The following is a 22451-nucleotide window of genomic DNA, read 5'->3' as shown; positions in this document are numbered from 1 at the left end:
TCCAGACATAAGCAAGAAGAAAACATTAAAATGAATAACTGAAACCAACCTTAATCTGCCTAAAGGTATTATGATATTTGATGAAGAGCTGCCCAATCCACGAATCTTTTTCCTTCTACCCTTAATCAATTTTTCTATTCCATAACATTATTTTCTTTTCAAATTTTCTTCTGTGTCTCCAAAAATGGAGAGTGGGCGATTACCCTTCAATTCCCAAAAATCTTGCTTAAGAAGCTCATTCTCTGAGTTCTCACAAGTTTCCAAAACTAAAAGGGAAAGAAAGCAACAATGCAAAAAGACTCCCATTCCAAAAGGAAAAATCTTAATTAGATTTAAACTTCTAATCTTCAATTTTCGCACAACTCAAAAAAGCCAATTTTTAAAGCATTAAAAAGATTATTATAAAGTAGAAACTTGCCTAAAATTACCCCTAACCCCTAGCTATACCTTCTGGGCTTTAGGAAACCCTATTAAACTACCCCTAGGTGTTCATTTAACCCATTTTAAACCTCTCTGAAGTTTATTTTCGGGTCAAACATAAGTTGACCACCCCAAATACTATATTCCCAAAGTATTTATGACAACACATTATTTTATTTAAGAAAAACTATAATTAAACACTTTCCCACCAAGAGACAAAATAAAACATTTAAATTTAAATCCACACGTGTCAAGTGACACAAATAAAACACTTTTACAAAAATGAAACATGAAATTGTCTCTTGTGGGTTTTACACAATAAATTTAAATAACACTTAACACTCATGTAACATATACTGTTACGAATAAAATACAACACAAACGGGGTGTTTTCTCTTCAAATAGACAAACCCTGGCTTACGAACATACATAAATCTAGGTTTGATTCTCCGTAATTTTCCATGGTCACATAGTAAATTTCCTGCGCATCTCAATTTACACATTAGTACTTCCAAATATCCATATATGATATAATTCAATAATATAACAATACACATCATTACTTGCATACAATTTTCATCTGCACAGATTGAATACATCTTTTTATCAAGCAATTTCACATAAGCAATTTCATCCCAATTCACATAAACTAAACATACATCATAGTTCTATATTCAGAGTAAAGTCCTGCAAATTCAATAATGACATCTATCATTGCAATATCATTCTATCTAACAATCATGAAGTGTTCTATCTCATAAAGCATATAAGTAAATCACCAAATCATAGCAATGTTATCCAAATCCTGAAATCATATAAGTTCTAAGTCTCAAAAAGCATCAAAATAAAGTATCCATCATAGTCTAAATATAAAATCCACTGAATGTCAGACTGAGTCGAGGTGAGGCCTCACATCCTCCCCCTCTAGGCATGAACTTCCTCCTGGAGTTCATCAAAGAGGTGGGGGTACTCTGATCTCATACGTGCTGCGTCCTCCCATGAAGCCGTAACCTTATCATAACAATCCCACTGGACCCTAACCTGGTCCAGCTCTCAAGCTCGAAGGGCCAATGTCCGGCGTGCCAAAATGCGAATGGGCTCCAAAGCTAGCTGCCCGTCTGACTCCACCTGCAAGGCATCCCAATCTAAAAGGTGAGACTCATCATAGATATTTTTTCTCAAAACTGAAACATGAAACACATCGTGGATGCATGACAGGCTAGGTGGCAAAGCTAAATGGTAGGCAACTGGGCCTATCCTCTCCAGAATCTCAAAAGGTCCTACAAAGCAAGGTGCGAGCTTAGAACCCTTTCCATAATGGATTGGACTCTTATGCGGTCGCACTCTCAAGAAAACTCTGTCTCCAACCAGAGAGCTATGATCTATCCTCTTTGCATCGGCATACTTCTTCTATCTATCCTGAGCCTCTCTGAGATGCTATCTAATCAAATCCACCTACTGTTCCATATCCCGAACTAACTCAGGACCAATAGCAACTCTATCCTCTATGCGATCCCAACTCAAGGGCATCCTGCAAGGCCTGCCGTATAGTGCCTGATAGGGTGGCATCCCCAAAGAAGTGTGATGCCCATTGTTATAGGCAAACTCCACTAAGGAAAGATACTCCTCCCATCGGGTCTGATGATCCATGACGTACATAGGAAACATATCCTCTAACACCTGATTGACCCTCTCTGTCTGACCATCTGTCTCCGGGTGATAGGCTGTACTGAAATTGAGCTTAGTGCCCATAGTTGCCTGTAATGACTTCCAAAAGGAAGAATTGAAAAGAGAATCCCTGTCAGATATAATCTTGCGGGGTACGCCATGAAGCCTAACAATTTCTCACAAGAACACCTGCGCTACTGCTGGAGCTGTGAATGTAGTACGAACTGGTGAAAAGTGAGCTACTTTGGTCAACTTGTCAACTGTCACCAAGATAGCATCATGGCGACGAGAAGACATAGGGAGACCAATGATGAAATCCATGGATATAGTATCCCACTTCCACTCTGGTATAGCATGAGACTGAAGCAACCCGCCTGGATGGCGGTGCTCCGCCTTTACCCTCTGACACTCGAGGCATCGAGCTACTATCTCAGCAATGAGTTGCTGCATTCCTGACCAATGATACAACTGCCTCAAGTCAGCATGCAACTTCTTAACCCTGGGATGCACTGCATAAGGAGCTCTATGAGCCTCCGTGACAATGAACTCTCGCAACCCTCCAAAGGAAGGTACATAAATGCACCCTTTGTGGCGTAACAGTCCATCGAACTCCAAAGAATATCCACATATTTCCCTTCTAGAGTAACCTGAGAACGTAATACCTGACAAACCTCTGCATACCATCCATCCTCTGACAAGTGCCGAAGTATACGGTCTCTCAAGTATGTGCCCATGGATATGGTGTAAACCTCATGACGTCTCCTACTCAAGGCATCTACAACTACATTTTCCTTTCCCCTGATGTAGTGAACGTCAAAATCATATTCGCACAAGAACTCCATCCATCTCCTCTGACGTGCATTAAGGTTCGGCTGAGTAAAGATGTACTGAAGACTCTGATGGTCTGAATGCAACTCAAAGTGATGACCTAAAAGGAAGTGTCTCCACCTCACAAGTGCATGCACTACTGCTACGAGCTCAAGGTCATGAGTGGGATAATTAAGTTCATGAGTCTTAAGTTTCCTAGACTCGAAAGCTATGGCCCTACCATCCTGCATAAGAACTGCCCCTAAACCCTCTAGGGAAGCATCTGTACAAACCATGAAGTCAGCTGTAAGGTTTGGTACAACAAGGATAGGAGCGCTAGTAAGTGCCTTCTTGAGTTCCTGAAAGGCCTTCTCGCACTTCTCTTTCCACTCAAATTTCTTCCCTTTACACTGAAGAGAAGTAATAGGGTGTGCGACTCTAGAGAAACCCTCAACAAAACGTCAGTAATACCCTGCTAAACCCATGAAACTCCTGACCTCTGTCACACTGGTAGGCGCTGGCCAATCCATAATAGCCCTAATCTTTGATGGGTCAACTGAGATCCCATCATCGGAAATAACGTGTCCAAGGTACTTGACCTCAGATCGAAAGAAAGCACACTTCGATAGGCTGCCAAACAACTAGTTATCCCGCAAACACTGCAATACCTGTTTCAGGTGCTCCTCATGCTCCTTCTCATTCTGAGAATATATCAGTATATCATCGAGGAACACAATAACAAAATGGTGCAGAAAGGTACGGAACACCCCATTCATGAGGCTCATAAAAACTGCTGGGGCATTCGTAAGTTCGAAGGGGTCTACGGTGAACTCATAGTGACCATATCTAGTGCAAAATATGGTCTTGTGGATATCACTTTCCACTATTCTCAACTGATGGTATCCTGACTTCAGATCTATTTTGGAAAAGACTTTGGCACCCTAAAGCTGGTCAAATAAATCATCAATTCTGGGCAAAGGATATCGGTTCTTGATGGTTACTTTATTTAGCTGTCGATAATCCATGCACAATCGAAGAGATCCATCCTTCTTCTTAACGAAGATGACAGGTGCACCCCACGGGGATACGCTAGGATGGATATGACCCTTCTCAAAAAGTTCCTCAAGCTGAATTTTAAGTTCATTAAGCTCATTTGTGGTCATCCTATAAGGTGCTCTGGAAACTGGCTCGGCTCCTGGTACTAGGTCTATATGAAAATCAATCTCTCTGTAGGGAGGCATTCCCGATAACTCTGAAGGAAATACATCTGAATATCCCTTAAGGATAGGATGGTCATCGAGCGATGTTTCTTTTTCCTCCTCTTCCCCTCTGTCACTGATAGTGATAGCAAAAACTGACATCCCTTCCGCATGCTCCGCTTAAGCTGCATTGCAGAGATCATACGAAGAGACACGGGCCTCTGAATCCCGATGATAACTATGGGTGAACCATGATCATCCTCACACTCGATCTTTTTTAGGTGGCAATCCATCTTGGCCCTGTGAGCATAAAGCCAATCCATGCCAAGTACGATTCCGTAAGATCCAAGTGGAGTCACTCTAAGGTCTACTAAAGTGGTGGTCTTGCCAATCTGCAGCTGACATGCCCTAACCTCTAATTCCATTGACACTCTAGCCCCTGAAGCTAATTCCACTTCCCAACTGACACCCTGCCTAGTTGCCACTAGCCCGCAATGCTCCACAACCAATGGAGATATAAAAGAGTCAGTAGCTCCTGAATCAAACAAAATAGATACATTGTTACCTTTGATTATACCTGTAGATTCGATAACCGTGGCCTGAAGCTCTGCCTAGCAGTTGTCAACCGCTGTGAATACTCTATGGGACCTGCCCATATCACCAACTGTCGGCTCTGAAGCAGCCATCCGCTGACTTCCTGCTACCTGTCCCTAAGGGCAATCCCTCGCCATATGCCCCATGGCTCCACAAGTAAAGAAAGCACCCCATGCCTGAAACTGGGCACCCTAAGGCCTAGAAAATGCCTGACCTCCTGTCCTACTGGATCTGCTGTACCCACCCCTGGAGGACTGTTGAGTCCCCGCCAGCTGTGTGTACTGCCCCTGTGCTCTCTGATCACGTTTCTGTCCCTAAGTCTGCCACTGCTTGGGCTTGGAGCCCTGCTGATACTGTGGAGGCTTCTGCCTCTGGTTCTGTGGTGTCTGTTATGGAGGAGGGGGTTTGGAGAACCCCTAAGAATTTCAGTTGTTCCCTTTCCATTGCGGTTTCTGGAATCCATAAGTCTGAAGTACAGAATTTCGGTTCTGAAACTGATCCCTATTGTCATGTGGTCTAACCTGAATTTCCTCGGCAATCAGTGCCTTCTCTATAGCAACCCGAAGGCTCTCTGGAGCGGACATCCTAACAGGCCCGGCTATACTAGCATTTAATCCCCTGATGAAGCGGTTTACAAAAAGTTTCTCATCCTTTAGATAATCTACATAAGGCAACAACTCAAAGAATTTACTCTCATACTGGGTTACTGACAAGCCTTTTTGTTGGAGATCATGAAATTCATCTATACGACGCTGCCTGAAGTGTTCTGATAGGTACCTCTCACGGAACCTCTTTGTGAATATCTCCCAAGTGAGTGTATCAGGAACTAATCCGCATTTGTACTCTTCCTATCTCCACCAAGTGGAGGTTGTCCCTCTCAGAAGATGAACTGCAACACATGCTTTCAAGTTGCTCTCATAAGAACGCAACGCAAAACACCTCTCAAGACTCAAAAGCCATGCCTCGGCCTCTACTCCATCTGTAGAACCTCTAAAGGATGGTGGTTGGAGGCGCATGACCTCCCTGATGAGATCCCCTGGATCTCGATGACCTCTCTCAAAATAAACTGGTTCCACCCTCTCTACAAGAATCGGAGCTGGGCTCCTTCTTCATTCTCTATCAACAGATCTATGACTCCCAAAGTCATGACTCCTAACCTGAGGGTTCTCTGCTGGGATCCTTTCCTGAACAATGCCAATAAGATTCTGAATGGCTGCTAAGAGGTCTCGGTTAGGTTCATTTGGCTGTTCGGGAGGTGCTTCTGGGTTCTCCTCTGGAACCAATGCCTCCCTCTCTACCTCCTCGCGTGCTATGCACACACGTCTAGGACCCCGTCCGCGCTTGCGAGCTTGTCGTGTCGTCGGAGGCATCCTAAGAGGAAATAAGACAAAACAATTAATTTATTTCTTTTAGAATTAAATTCAATTAAATTCAAAATTCCATTTAACAAAATAATTTTAAATATTCTAAGGCGAAATGTAAGTGAGTAAGATTCCTAGTGTGGAAACCTTGCTCTGATACCAAAATGTCATGCCCAAAATTTAGGGCAAAAACGGAACAAATTTTTTTTTAAAAGACATACTAATTTAATTAACAAGTTCACTCACACGACAAGCGTTATAGAAATTTCCATAATTTTATTCGAGCTAGTTCTGAGACGAACCAAGCATCGATAGTTTTGTTTAATTTTATCCCCACGAGATACATAGCCATTAGGTTTATTAAATCAATCACGCTAAAGAAATAGGAGAGGAAAAATTAATTTAATCTCCAATATGACTATATAGTCTAATCAACCATTTTTTTTTAAATTTCTCTTTATTACTTACTTCAAATTATAACCAGAATTATATAAATATATATATATATATATATATATATATATATATATATATATATATATTTATATATACATATATATATACATTTATAATTAAATACTTACTCCAAATTATGACCAGAGTTTTATATATATATATATATATATATATATATATATATATATATATATATATATATATATATATATATATATATATATATATATATATATTTACATATATTTTTTTATATTTTAATTCTTTTTCAAAAACACAATAACTTTCTAAGATAATAATCAATATTTCCCCAACTCTATTTAGGGTTTTATATTTTTTTATATATATAATATCAATTCTAAATTATCATAAAAAAATTTTAAATTCATCTACCCTAGCCCTACCCGGGCTAGGGTTTAACCCTTTTTATTATTTCCACTGAATTTTTCCACAGGGCCAAACAAGCGGCAGCGGCCATGTTTTTGTGCAGGTTACGAAGATGGAGGCAGGTAGGGCCATGGCGCCACTATGTGGGCACACAGTGGGTGCCACGGCACCACTGTGTGTCCACACAGTGGGCGCCGCTAGCGGCTCCCCCACTGTGTGGCCACACAGTGGCGGCCGCGGCTGAAGCGGCTCCACTGTGTGTGCACACAGTGGGCGCTGCGCGGCCCTCACTGTGCGTACACACAGTGGGGTCCATGTGGACCCAAAAACAATTTTCCCTTTTTTTTATTTATTTATTTATTTTTTTAAAATATATTATATATAAATATAAATATATATATATATTTATATTTATATATATATTTATATTTATATAAATTTATATTCATAGTTAAAAGGACGAAAATATTCCAATATATATATATATATATATTTTTAAATAGATTTACATGCATCAATTTTAAACTAATATAACAAAGGAAAAACATTAAGTTAATTCAGGAACATATATATATATATATATATATATATATATAAATTTATATATATATATATATATATATATATATATATATAAATTTATATATATATATATATGTATATATATATATATATATGATATGTGTTTTTTAATCAACACTAACTAAAAATACAATTTAGAAATATATTTTAAGAAATACAATATACTTCTCTAGAATAAAAAGATTCATTGATTTTTCCTCTAATAAAATATTTACATAAAACATCTTTTTTCTTTAAAATACTTAAGAATCTTTCAGCATAAATAAACTCCTATTTTGCCACAAGTAAAATATAGATAAAATTTTAAATGAAATCTATTCTCTTTTTTTTTTTTTCATAATACAAAGAAGCTTTTGCATGCAACTCAAACTAACTTTTCTTTTACTAAAAACCAGAAGAAGAAATAAAACAAGCTTTTCTTTTTTTTTTAACAACTCTAAGATATTCTACCAATTTACAGGATGTTTCTTTGTATAGCCACAACAATAAAACTTCAAGTCTATTTTCAAGAATTACAACTTGCTTCTCTTTTCTATGAATGAGGCATACTTCTATAATAAATTTAAGCAAATATCTGCAACTGAATTTAAGTATCTTAAATAATAATCTTCTGTGTCTTTTTCATGGTTCCTATTCTCTTTCTCCAGACTTTCCTGCATAATAGAAAAACACAAATATGACTACGGAGTGCTCACCTCCTAGCCTAGGCTAACTGGTAGCCACCCCCGAGCTTGGAGAACCAATTCCTAGACGGGTAACAAACAGGCAAACACATAAAGGCAAATGCATACAGATTTTCCAAACACATTCCCAACTTGGCTTTCACAGCACCACACTTTGGTGATGAACATTTTCAAAGGGTGGTAGTGGACCAATACCCTGAGGAGAACTACAAGTATGAAATAAACAAGAAGCCACCTCATGGCATAATAACAATATCAAGAATCTCAACCCCTTATTCCTTATGCCCCCCAAAGGCATTCTAGCCTTATATCCCTCCTTATGACCCCCATTGCACAAACAAGCCATGCAACAAGGGTCACAACAAAGATCCCTTGTGATCGCTCTCAAAGATAGTCTCTCACTCGAGGGTTGTCACTGCTACCACCCTCAAGATCCTCTTCTCTCCCAAGAGTAAGAGGTCTTGAGAAAACTCCCGAAACACATACAAATCATAATGCAAGAATACCAAAAAGATTTTCTAACAAAAACATACAAGAACACAGATTTCTTACACCAACATACATCCAGACATAAGCAAGAAGAAAACATTAAAATGAATAACTGAAACCAACCTTAATCTGCCTAAAGGTATTATGATATTTGATGAAGAGCTGCCCAATCCACGAATCTTTTTCCTTCTACCCTTAATTAATTTTTCTATTCCATAACATTATTTTCTTTTCAAATTTTCTTCTGTGTATCCAAAAATGGAGAGTGGGTGATTACCCTTCAATTCCCAAAAATCTTGCTTAAGAAGCTCATTCTCTGAGTTCTCACAAGTTTCCAAAACTAAAAGGGAAAGAAAGCAAAAATGCAAAAAGACTCCCATTCCAAAAGGAAAAATCTTAATTAGATTTAAACTTCTAATCTTCAATTTTCGCACAACTCAAAAAAGCTAATTTTTAAAGCGTTAAAAAGATCATTATAAAGTAGAAACTTGCCTAAAATTACCCCTAACCCCTAGGTATACCTTATGGGCTTTAGGAAACCCTATTAAACTACCCCTAGGTGTTCATTTAACCCATTTTAAACCCCTCTGAAGCTTATTTTCGGGTCAAACATAAGTTGACCACCCCAAATACTATATTCCCAAAGTATTTATGACAACACATTATTTTATTTAAGAAAAACTATAATTAAACACTTTCCCACCAAGAGACAAAATAAAACATTTAAATTTAAATCCACACGTGTCAAGTGACACAAATAAAACACTTTTACAAAAATGAAACATGAAATTATCTCTTGTGGGTTTTACACAATAAATTTAAATAACACTTAACACTCATGCAGCATATACTGTTACAAATAAAATACAACACAAACGGTGTGTTGTCTCTCCAAATAGACAAACCCTGGCTTACGAACATACATAAGTCTAGGTTTGATTCTCCATAATTTTCCATTGTCACATGGTAAATTTTCTACGCATCTCAATTTACACATTAGTACTTCCAAATATCCATATATGATATAATTCAATAATATAACAATACACATCATTACTTGCATACAATTTTCATCTGCACAGATTGAATACATCTTTTTATCAAGCAATTTCACATAAGCAATTTCATCCCAATTCACATAAACTAAACATACATCATAGTTCTATATTTAGAGTAAAGTCTTGCAAATTCAATAACGACATCTATCATTGCAATTTCTTTCTATCTAACAATCATGAAGTGTTCTATCTCATAAAGCATATAAGTAAATCACCAAATCATAGCAATGTTATCCAAATCCTGAAATCATATAAGTTCTAAGTCTCAAAAAGCATCAAAATAAAGTATCCATCATAGTCTAAATATAAAATCCACTGAATGTCAGACTGAGTCGAGGTGAGGCCTCACAGTTTTGTTTCCTGCACACCTTTAGAAAATCTCCTAAAGTGTGTAAATCAGCATCAACTCATAAAAAGTATTCTGTCAAGTCATCGAATTGATGCTTCCACTGAATTTTGTCAGTGAGTAGAAGATAGGGGAAGGACCCCTAACTGACTTCTAAGATACTCAAAAGTGTCCCTTGGCAGTGGCTTGGTGAAGATATCTGCTATTTGTTCCTTTGTGCTAACATACTCCAACACTACTTTCTTCTCTTGAACTTCTTCTCTGAGATAATGATATTTGATAGAGATGTGCTTTGTCTTAGAGCGCATAACAAGATTCTTTGAAATGTTAATGGCACTAGTCTTATCACAGAATATAGTTACTGGCGTGGTAACTTTCTCATTTATGCCTTCTAACAGTTGTTTTATCCATGCTATATTAGTGCAATTCAATGCTGTAGCAACATATTCAACTTTTACTATTGACTGTGAAACACATCCTTGTTTCTTGCTAAGCCAACTCACTAGTCTTTCTCCTAAAAGGAAAGCTCCTCCACTTGTGCTTTTTCTATCATCAATGTTGCCTGCCCAATCAGCATCAGTATAAACTTTTAAATCAAAAACATTTTCTTTCTGATATACTAAGCCATAATCTTCAATGCCTCTCAGTTATCTAAAAATTCTCTTAATTGTTGTCATATGGGTTTCTTTGGGATCTGCAGAGAATCTTGCAACAATACCTACTGCATGTGCTATATCTAGTCTACTGTGCACAACATATTGTAACTTTCCAATCATGGATCGGTAAAGTGTCTCATCAACAGATGCAGATTCATCATTCTTTGATATTTTACAGTTGGTAGTCATAGGAGTACTTACTGGTTTTGAATCCTTCATTCCAAATTTCTTCAAGATTTCCTTTATTTACTTGGATTGAGTAATGAAAATCTCATCTTTCATTTGTAGTATCTATAAACCTATAAAATACTTTATCTCGCCAATTAGTGACATCTCAAATTCTTTGCACATTTCGTTACCAAAGTTTTTGCATAGAGAATCATTTCCACAAAATATAATGTCATCAACAAATATGGCTGAGATCAGTATTCCATTGTCTTCATCATTCTTCATGTACATATTGTTGTTTTCACTTGTTTTTATAAAACCAATCTTGATTAAGAGTGCAATCTCTCATACCATTCTCTAGGTTCTTGTTTCAGGCCATATAAAGCTTTGTTCAATTTACATACCTGATCTTTATTCTTGTCTTCAACAAATCCGTAAGGTTGTTCAATAAAAACTTCTTCTTCTAGTATACCATTCAAAAATGTAGATTTGACATCCATTTGATATACCTTGAAATTTTTGAAAGCAGCATATGCCAGTAATGTTCTTACTCCTTCAAGTCTAGCCACAGGTGCAAAGGTTTCGCCATAATCTATTCCTTCTTCTTGAGCATATCCTTTGCAAACTAGTCTTGCTTTATTTTGAATGACCTCACCTTTTTCATTTAGCTTGTTTCTGAAAATCCACTTTGTACCGATTACATTTTTGTCCTTTGATCTTGGGACCAGTGTCCATGTGTCATTCTTCTTGATTTGATCAATCTCTTCTGTCATAGCATTTACCCAATCTTCACTGTTAAATGCCTCTTTTACTATTCTCGGTTCAAATTCAAATATTAGACATGTGTTTTGTCTTAGTTTGTTCCTTGTCATCACTGGATCATCCTTATCTCCTATAATTTGACTTGATGCATGATTCATTCTGACATATTTGGCTAATACAAGCTCGATAGGCTTTGTATAATCTTCTTCATCACTCAGTAACTGGATATTCTATTCATTTCCTTTAGCATCTTTATCGGTAGGACTTCTCGGTTGAACATAGACAAATCCTTCATAATCTTCTGGTTCTTTGGAATTTCCTTCATCATTTCTTTCTACAAATTCATCAATTTTCACATTTGCACTTTCTACTATTTTGTTAGATGATTTGATCAAACATTTAAATGCTTTGCTTCTAGAAGAATAACCTAGAAATGTTCCTTCTTCACTTTTCTGATCAAACTTACCATTTCTATCATCTTTGTGAACATAGCATCTACTTCCAAAGATTTTGAAGTAACTTACATTAGGTTTCTTGTCATACCAAATTTAATATGGTGTCTTCAAAGTTCCTTTCTTCAGTTGTACTCGGTTCAGAGTGTAAACAAAGTTGCTTATTGCTTCTCTCCAAAATTTTTGAGGTACCCTCTTTTCTATCATCAGGGTTCTGGCACAATCCACAATAGATCTATTTCTTCTCTCAGCTATCCCATTTTGTTGTGGAGTTCTCAGTGCAGAGACTTATCTTTTTATACCATGATCATTGTAGAATAAGTTAAATTCATCAGAGGTGAACTCTCCTCCTTTATCAGATCTAAGACATTTCAGTTGTCTTCCTATTTCATTTTCAACTCTTGCCTTGTACCATTTAAACATTTGGAAAGATTATGATTTTTCTTTTAAAAACATAACTGACATCATCCTTGAATAATCGTCCACAAATAATATGAAATATTTATCACCATAATAAATCTGAACTTTCATAGGACCACAAAGATCAGTATGCACAAGATCTAAGATTCCCTTAGAAGTGTAGGCCTTACTTGTAAAGCTTGATCTTGTCATCTTACCCATCTGGCATCCTCTGCATATAGCATTCACAAGTTTTTCCAAACTCAGTAGACCTCTTACTCGGTGCTTCTTACTTATTTTGATCAGATTATCAAAATTTACATGACAAAACCTTTTATGCCATAACCAGGTATCATCTATCTTTGCATAAAGACACTTGTTCCGAGTTGAGTCAAGGTGAAATGTGTTACCTTTTGTTTGAGTCTCGGTAGCTACTAACTTTCCATGCTTGTCATGAACTTTGATAATTTATTTCTAAAAATCTATTCGGTAACCTGTGTTGTTTAGCTGTGCTACACTCAACAAATTATATTTCAAACCTTCAACCCAATAAACATCATCACATTTTGCATTGTCAATAAGTGTGATTGAGCCTTTACCTTTTACCGGACATGGTGCATCATTACCAGATCTTACATAGCCTCCATCATAGTCTTCTAATTTAACAAATTTGTTTTTATCACCTGTCATGTGATGTGAGCATCCACTATCTATGATCCAAGAATCATTATTATTTATGTGAGATATTAAGGCTTTTTCTTCATACCTTTCTTCATTAGATCCATCCTTAATGGCCACATAAACAACTTCCTCTATGTCTATTTCATCAGATTTGTCATCATTGAATTCCTCATTGGCAATTAGGCATGTCTTTCTATCTCTTCTTCTGAAATCTTGGTATCCTCTATAGTGATTGTCTTTCTATCTATCATCTCAGTATTCTCTCTTTTCAATAGAATCTTTGTCAGAACAGTTAGAAGCCATATGTCCTATCTTATCACAATTGAAACATTTCAAAGGTAGCTTTCCTTTATACTTACCTTTGCCTCTCGGTAACCTTCTGGCTAATAGTGCTTCAAACTCTTCTTGCTTTCTGATTTCCTCATACAGTTTGTGTACTTCTTCCATATTTTTGTGAAATCTTTCACTTGCTCCACTATGATTTCCTTCAGAGTGCTTATTCATTCTATCATTTTAGTCATTAGATTCACCAATATGAAAATAATTGAATGCAAATTCAAATGCATGTAGCTTACTGATAGTAGCATCCAAAGAAACTAGCATGTTAGGTACATACCTTAATTCATTGATTGTAGAGACTCGAATGGCATAGGTAGGTAGAAGGATTCTCAACAACTTACTTGTTACATCCTTTTCTTCGATAGTTCCTCCTGCTCCTTTGATTTGATTGATAGTCTCCTTTAACCTTGTGCTGTATTGGGTTATGTTCTCACCTTCATTCATTCTCATAGATTCTAGTTGTCCTCTTAGACTATCCACTTTTTCTCTTTGAACATGTTCATCACCACCATACATAGATATGAGCTTGTCCCACATTGCTTTGGCATCACTGTAGCCTTCTAGGTCATTAAACTCTGAGTCAGTCAATGCAGATGTTATTTCAATCATTGCTTGAATATGTTCTTGCTTTGCCTTTATCTCTTCCATTGTCAATGGATAGGTGCTAGGTGTAATCAAATCATTCTCTAGATAATATGTAGCATATTCTCCAAGTCCTGATAAGTGCAGCTTCATCCTTTTCTGCCATGTGGAGAAACTAGACTTGTTTAGCTTTGGGGCATCCCTCTTATACATCTTCGGATCTTTGTCTCAAGTACCTTTAAACCTTTCTTCCAAAGTCCAAAGCTCTAATACCAATTATTAAGTACTGATGCCAATAGCTAACAATATGAGAGGGGGGGCGAATTATACAAACTTAATCTTCAATATATTCAACACATTCAACCTCAATAACTCATATTTCAGCAATATAACCAAAAATTGTAAAACATGTTAACTCATAAACACATAATCATCATAACACATATAACACCAGATTTAACGTGGAAACCCAAAGAGGGAAAAACCACTATGGGATTTCGGACCCACTAAGAAATACACTCTTCTAGAGTATGCTCAGTTAAAAGCAAATCTTGTTAAAGATTACAAACACATTGCTAGATGTGACCCGGTTAAGGGATTTCCCTCAAATCTGTTAGGATCTTCACTTTGTTAGAAGTGACCTTGTCAAAGGATTTCAAACACTCAACTAGAATGTTACCTTGCTAGAGGATTTACATATAAGACTGTTAGGTCCACTCGGTTAAGAGATTTTCTGTCACTTTACAAAATAACAGTAATAAAAATATATCTGCAACTTCACATCTAAAATGCTAGAGCAGATTCTTATTTGCTCAACACTGTCTAGTCATAGGACTTATCTTGTCCCTTTGTTGGGCTCCCTACTCTGTTATTCAAAATAGGTCTTCAAGCTCCTGTGCTCGGTAATCACTATGGAGCATCCCTATGCTTACACTTGCTCTCATACATTGTTCATCAACAATTTCCTATTTATAAACAATTTGTTGACCGCTTAATCTCCTTGATCACATTTCCCATGATCAATCATAGCCATCAGATCTTCAATCTTGACTAGGTTCAATGCACCCTTTGATCTGAAAAACATTTTACCTTGCCTTGGAACTTGCATTCCTTCCTTGGAACTTGTGCTAGGTTATTGCGGTTCAATCTGCACTGTAGATCTTCCTCTTGTATTTTCATTGTCGTAGATCCTTAACAAACTTCATGCATGACATACCAATCATTTACAAATCTCCAGCTCATTAGCATTCTTCATTAAATAATGCTTTTATTCATCCTATGCAATCTGTTACAGCTCGGTTGTTACTCGGTAAATACTGAACTTTACTCGGTTAACATTCTACCTTCTTTAACCGATAGCGATAACCTTAGGGTTTACTGACTAGGTTCTTTGCTCGGTAACATAGTATAGTATTAACCTTATAATTAACAACATATGTAGGATATCAAAACAATCAAAACAACATGATCTCATCATTGTCCAACTCAGTAATAGTTTCCCATTGAATAACTCATTTCTCCCATTATTCATCACATTCTTTCTGTGTCTTTTACCGACATCTTAATACTCATCAAATCATACTTCTTAAGATATGGCAACATCATGCTGAGTCAGAAAATCAATTTTTTGACATCAATGACAAAATAATATTATTAAGACAATAAACATCCTTAATCAGTTATATCCATAATCATCAACAACCTTCTCAATACCCTTATTGAAATGCCATCAATCTCTCACTATAATTGGAATGCCAACATCCTATGCTTCAACACAAAGATGTAACTCTACAATAACTCTACCCCTCTCATATGTCTTTGATTCATCTTACTCTGACTATTCAAAAACTGCAAGGCTTGATGGTTAGTATACAACACAAATTCCTTAGGCAACAAGTAATGTCTCCATTTCTCAAGGCTTGAACTATGGCATAAAATTATTGATCATAAATGAAATATCTCCTCCTGGCATCATTCAACTTTGCACTGAAATAAGCTACTACTCGCCCTTCTTGACTCAATACTACTCCAATTATGTTCCCACTTGCATCATAGTCCACTTGGAATACCTTGTTGAAATCCAATAAAGCTAACATAGGTTGCTCAATGACCTTTTGCTTAAGAAATTCAAAAATTTTATTTGCTCCAGTTTTCCATTTGAATTATTTCCTATCTCCTCTCATTGTCTCAGTCATAGGACTGCACACTGAACTTAAATTCTGATAAACTTCTGGTAGAAACTAGCCAATCCATGAAATGATCTAACGTCTCCAATGCTTTTTGGTGTAGTCCATTCAATAATTTATCTTACCTTCTTAGGGTCCATCTTCAATCCATCTATAGTTATCATAAATCCCAAATATACTAACTCTTCTTTCATGAAACTACACTTCTTTAGATTTATCAAAAACTTCTCTTCTCTCAACCTCTACAAAATGCAACAAATGCTCCTCTTTTGTCTTACTAAAAATCATATTGTCATCCAAATATACAATAACAAACTTACCCATGAATTTATTGAATACCTTATTCATCAATCTCACGAAAGTACTTAGTGCATTAGTTAACCCAAAAGGCATCACCAGCCATTCATACAATCCTTTATTTGTCTTGAATTTTATCTTCCACTCATCCCCTCCTCTGATTCTGATACAATGATATCCGCTCTTTAGGTCTATCCTTGTGTAGCATTTGGCTCCACTCAAACAATCCATTATGTCATCCATCCTAGGTAAAGGAAACTGATACTTCATTGTGATCTTGTTTATTTCTCTAGAATCGGTACACATCCTCCATTCTATATTCTTCTTAGGTGCTAACACTACCGGTACTGCACAGGGACTCAAAATTTCTTTGATCAAACCTTTCTTAAACAACACTTGCACTTGTCTATTCAACTCCTCATTCTTTGTCAGTGTCATCCAGTGTACAGCTTTGTTAAGAAAACTAGCTCCGGGAATCAGGTCCATGAAATGACTGATGCTCCTCATAGGTGGTAATCTACTAGGCACATTATCTAAAATGATATCATCATACTCTATGAACAATTCTTTTATCTCCTCTGGTTGTTCTTCATCATGTTCTAGGTTCTTAGTCTTCTTAGGAACTAAGGCAAAACACACATTTTCATGTCTCATTCCATCCAAGAATTTCCTTCCATCCACCAAACAAATTCTAGTATTCATACATACTTCACTCTTCAGGGGCTCCTCAAAGGATAACAAGGTTTGTTTCATCCCATTCACCACAATAGTGTATATGTTCTTTCTCCCATCATGTATTGCCTATCTATCAAACTACCAAGGTCTACCCAACAAAAGGTGACAAATATCCATAGGCATAATATCACACAAAACTTCATCATGATAATTGCCAATTTTTAATTTCATCAAGAATTGCTCACTTACTAACAACTTGTGATCATTTTGAATCCATGCTATCTGATAAGGCTTAGGGTGTTTCAATCTTTCCAACTTCAATTTATTCACCATTTCCTTTGAAACAAGATTATCTGAACTACCACTATCAATAACAGCTTTAGAATAGTTACCGGATACCTTACATCTGGTCTTGAACAATTTTCACTCCTGCAAGGGCTCTTCATCTTCTCTAGTATGAAACAAAGCTCTACTCATCCTCAACAGTTCTCCATCTTCTGATTTGTTAGCTGATCCGGTGGGGCTTTCTTCTACCAATTATATTCTCCCATTGTTCTTTGTCTTAGATTACATTTGAAATCACGATGTCCTCCTCCACATTTAAAGCAAGTTCCTCTAAACACTCTCTTATCTTGTCTTTAGTCATCTTTTCCAAAATTTTCATTCTAGTAATATCAGGCTCTCTTCTTTGGTAGAAATTTATGTCATCCTTCCGGTATGATCTGTCATAGTTGCTTACTTCCTTATCCTTGTTCTGATCTGTACAGGTTCCTCTTCCTCTAGAATATCATCGTCCTCCTTGAAATATTCCTCCGAGAAACCTTCCACCTCTACCTCTTTGTCTTTGCTCATGTCTTTTGTTCAACTTCTCTTCTTCTTTAAGGGCATATTGTTAAGCTTCTTCAATACTCTGCAACTTGATCAAACTGAGTTCATCTTGTATAGACATCTAAAATCCATTCAAATATCTCACAACTTGTTCAACCTCATCATCGACATGTCCGGATCTAATATTCACATTGTAGAATGCTTCGATATACTCCTTCATACTAGATTCCTTCTGCTTCAAATTCTACAACTTTCAGAACAAATTTACTTGATAATCAACTTGCATAAACATCGATTTTAAATTAGCAATCATCTGCTCCCATCATTTTCTCTTTTCTTTTCCTCTTCTCTCTTTATCAACCTACAAATTCTCCCACCAAAGAGATGCATAATCTTTCAACCGAGTATAGGCATATTTCACCTTTCTTTCCTCTGTAGTGTTCTCAAAATCAAAATACTTCTCCATCTTCGAGATCCAATCCATCAATTCATCTAAATCCAACCTACCATCATACTCCAGTGGGGTAAAATGTGGTTTAGTATTTTCCCTACTCAAAACCCTCAAGAACCTCTCTTCAATTAGACCGATTGGCAGTGGCTTTGCTACCTATTCTGGTGGTGCTTCTTCTTCATATTCACTCACGTCTTCAATAGGTCGTCTTATTCTCTGGGATGTCTCAACAACTTCTAACTGGGCTGCAATTGCTCCCAATATTTTCATCACAGTAGGGCCTACAATCCCACGCGCTCTACCATTCCTATTTCCTCTTCACACTATCCTCACTCTAGTCCTTTGCAGCTATAGGTTTGATCCACAATTTGCCACCCTACAACAAGATCTCCAAGACAATGTTAGGTCCCAGAGATAATTGAGAGGGGGGGGTGAATTAGTTGTCAAATAAATTCAAACCAAAACAACTTAACCAACTTTAAAGATTAATACTGATAAACCAAACTTTTATGCCGGTAGATAGTTTTAATAGTTAATTACAGTACCGGTAAAGATTAATGCATGAAATAGAAAGACAATAACATCCACAACACATAACACCAATATTTGTATGTGGACACCCTGTAAGGGGAAAAACCATGGTGGGAAACCTTACCCACAATCAAATGATACTACTATAGATAGTATGTGTATATAAATGGGGTCTACACATGTAGAAAGGCCAAGCACCTAGAGCTTACCACTCAATCACAAACGGGAGTCACACTAGCTACAATTGGATGGTTAAATCCAATAAGGATGTACTACTCAAAATAGCCTCTTCATATGTTGGATTTAGTACCGGTTTAGTTATAATAAGCCTTAACAAAACCTTCCATCAACCTTCAAGAGATGTCTGCATGTATAGCTCTGCTTATTTTTGCATATACTGAATTATTTCTTCCTTCACATTCCACACATGATCTTACAAATAAGATCTTACATTTATACCATAACCTAAGACCAATTTTAGTAGGTCGGCTCTAAAGGATATTACAATAAAATCAATTTATAAATAAAACAATAACCGATGGAATAACCGATACAACATGTTGGCTGAATGCATTTACAACAATAATAAATCATCTCCATGATGTGTCATGCTGATTTGGAATAGATAAGCCTGTCGGTTCTTATCCTGGACCTATTTGTCGGTAACAACAAATATGCAATTACGAATATACCAATGAACAAATCTCCAAGACAAAGTGTCCAAATGATGTCTTTGACATAACCAATTATTCTCCATGTAGTTCCAATTGCTAGTGTACAATATATCCTATCAGTGTACCAGATATCGATGACTGTGCATAAGTCACTTGCTTGCCGGTGAACATTTCTAATTCTTCAAAGTGCCAGAGTTGATAAGTGATAGTAGGTGTTGACATCAATGACAAAACCATACAAAACTACCAACAATCTCCCCCTTTGGCACTGATGGCAACACAAGATGGAAAAACCATCAAAGTGCCAAAACAGAAATGCCAAATACCAAAACCCAACAATCTCCCAAAAAGAGATCATAACCAGAAATCAAAATACAGATACAGAGAGTAATCAGTTTCTCTCAAAATAACAATCTCTCCCCAAATGAATAATCTCTCCCCAAAAGATAATGTTTTTTTCCATAGATATCTCTCCCCCTTTGACATCAAATGCCAAAGTCAATACAAAACCAAATTCAAAATACAAAATATCAACTTATTTAGTATACCAACTACTCCCCCTGAGAAACAACTTCCTCATCAAAAACCGGAGTAAAGGATTTCTCTATTAGTTCTATCGATTGATGATAAACATCAACTGTCTAAGTCTCTACTAGTGGGGGTATGACCCCAAGCTGATCTCTGAGATATTAAAAGGTCTCCTTAGGTAGAGGTTTAGTGAAAATATCTACAATATGCTCTTTAGTATTCACATAAACTAGTTTTACTTCTTGTGCTTCAACATTCTCTTTCAGAAAATTTAGTTTGATAGAAACATGTTTGGTTTTAGAATGTAATACCGGATTCTTAGATATATCAATTGTTGTAGTGTTGTCACAATAGATAGTTATGGGTTCCTTGCATTTTACCTTTATGTCCTTCAACATTTTCTTAAGCCATAATACATGTGTATGGTTAGTTGCTATTGCAACACATTCTGATTCTGCTGTTGATAAAGATGTACAACTTTGTTTCTTACTCAACCAAGAAATTAATCTGCTACCAAGGAAAAATGCTCTACCAGTGGTTCTTTTTCTATCATCCACATCTCCTGCCCAATTTGCATCTATTTATGCACATAATTCAAAGTTTTCATCTCTAGAATACCACAAACTAAGATTTGTAGTGCCTTGTAAGTATCAGAAAATCCTTTTTACTGTTGATTCATGATTTTCTCTAGGATTACTTTGAAATATTAAAACATTACATACTGCATTCATAATATTAGGTCTTGTTTGTGTCAAATACAGTAGCCCTCCTAGCATAGATTTGTACCTAGTCGGATTAACAAGTGTAGATTCATCCCTTAGTGATAATTTGTCATTTGTAGTCATATGTGTTCTTACCGGTTTAGATTTTTCCATGCCAAATTTCTTTAATAACTCTTTCAAATACTTGGATTGACTTAAGAATATGCCTTTATCAGTCTGTGAAATCTGCAATCCTAAAAAGAATTTTATTTCTCCAATCATAGACATTTCAAATTCTTGCTACATTTCAATAGAAAAGTCTTTACATAATCCATCTTCTCCTCTAAAGATTATATCATCAACAAAAACTTCTATAACCAAGATGTCATCATTAGTTACTTTGTGGTATAAGTTGTTGTCAGCATTACCTTTAGAAAAAACAATCTTCAGAAGATACTTATCCAATCTTGCATACCAAGCTCTTGGAGCTTGCTTCAATCCATACAAAGCTTTCCTTAATCTGCAAACCATATCTTTGTTATCTATCAAAGAAAATCTATCAGGTTGTTCAATGTAAATTTCTTCTTCAAGATCTCCATTCAGAAATGCACATTTAATATCCATTTTATATACTTTGTAGTTCTTATGTGCTGCAAAAGCCAAGAATAATCTAACTACCTTAATTCTAGCTACCGGTGCAAAGGTTTCATTATAATCAATTCCTTCTTTCTGAGAATATCCCTTACACACTAGTCTTGCTTTATTTCTAATTACCTTACCATCTTCATTAATTTTGTTTTTGAATACCCATTTAGTTCCAATTACAATTTTGTCTTTAGGCCGGGGAACTAATGTCCATGTGTTATTTTTCTCAATTTGTTCTAATTCCTCTTCCATAGCTTTAATCCAATGTTTATCTTCACATGCCTCATTAACTGATGATGGTTCAATTTGAGAAATAAGACATACCTCTTCATTTGCCAATCTTCCTCTTGTCATAACTCCTTTATGCTTGTTTCCAATTATCTGATCTTCAAAGTGATTTAGTCTTACATACCAAGGTGTCTTTGTTTGCTATTGTTCCTTAGTTACAGTGGAATTTTCAGATGATACCGTTGTAACTTGATCTTCATTCTATACTGGTGGGTTCAATGTAGATTCATTTGTTAGTATCTCTACTACTGGTTCAGACTCTATATACCTTGAAGTTCCTTTGAATTGTTCATAAATCTTCACATTTGTACTCTCAACGATTTTTTGCAATCTCTTGTTAAAAAATCTATATGTCTTTCTCTTAGATGAATAACCAAGAAATATTCCTTCATCACTTCTAGGATCAAATTTTCCAATATACTCATCTCTTCTAATATAGCATTTACTTCCAAAAATTCTGAAATATTTAAGAGTAGGAGTAATACCAAACCATAGTTCATGAGGGGTCTTACCAGTTTCTCCTTTGATGTGAACTTTGTTGAATGTATAGACCGTTAT

Source organism: Cryptomeria japonica, chromosome 2, assembly GCF_030272615.1.
Source record: "Cryptomeria japonica chromosome 2, Sugi_1.0, whole genome shotgun sequence".
Classification (NCBI taxonomy): Eukaryota; Viridiplantae; Streptophyta; class Pinopsida; order Cupressales; family Cupressaceae; genus Cryptomeria; species Cryptomeria japonica.
Note: the sequence above shows the minus strand (reverse complement) of the source record.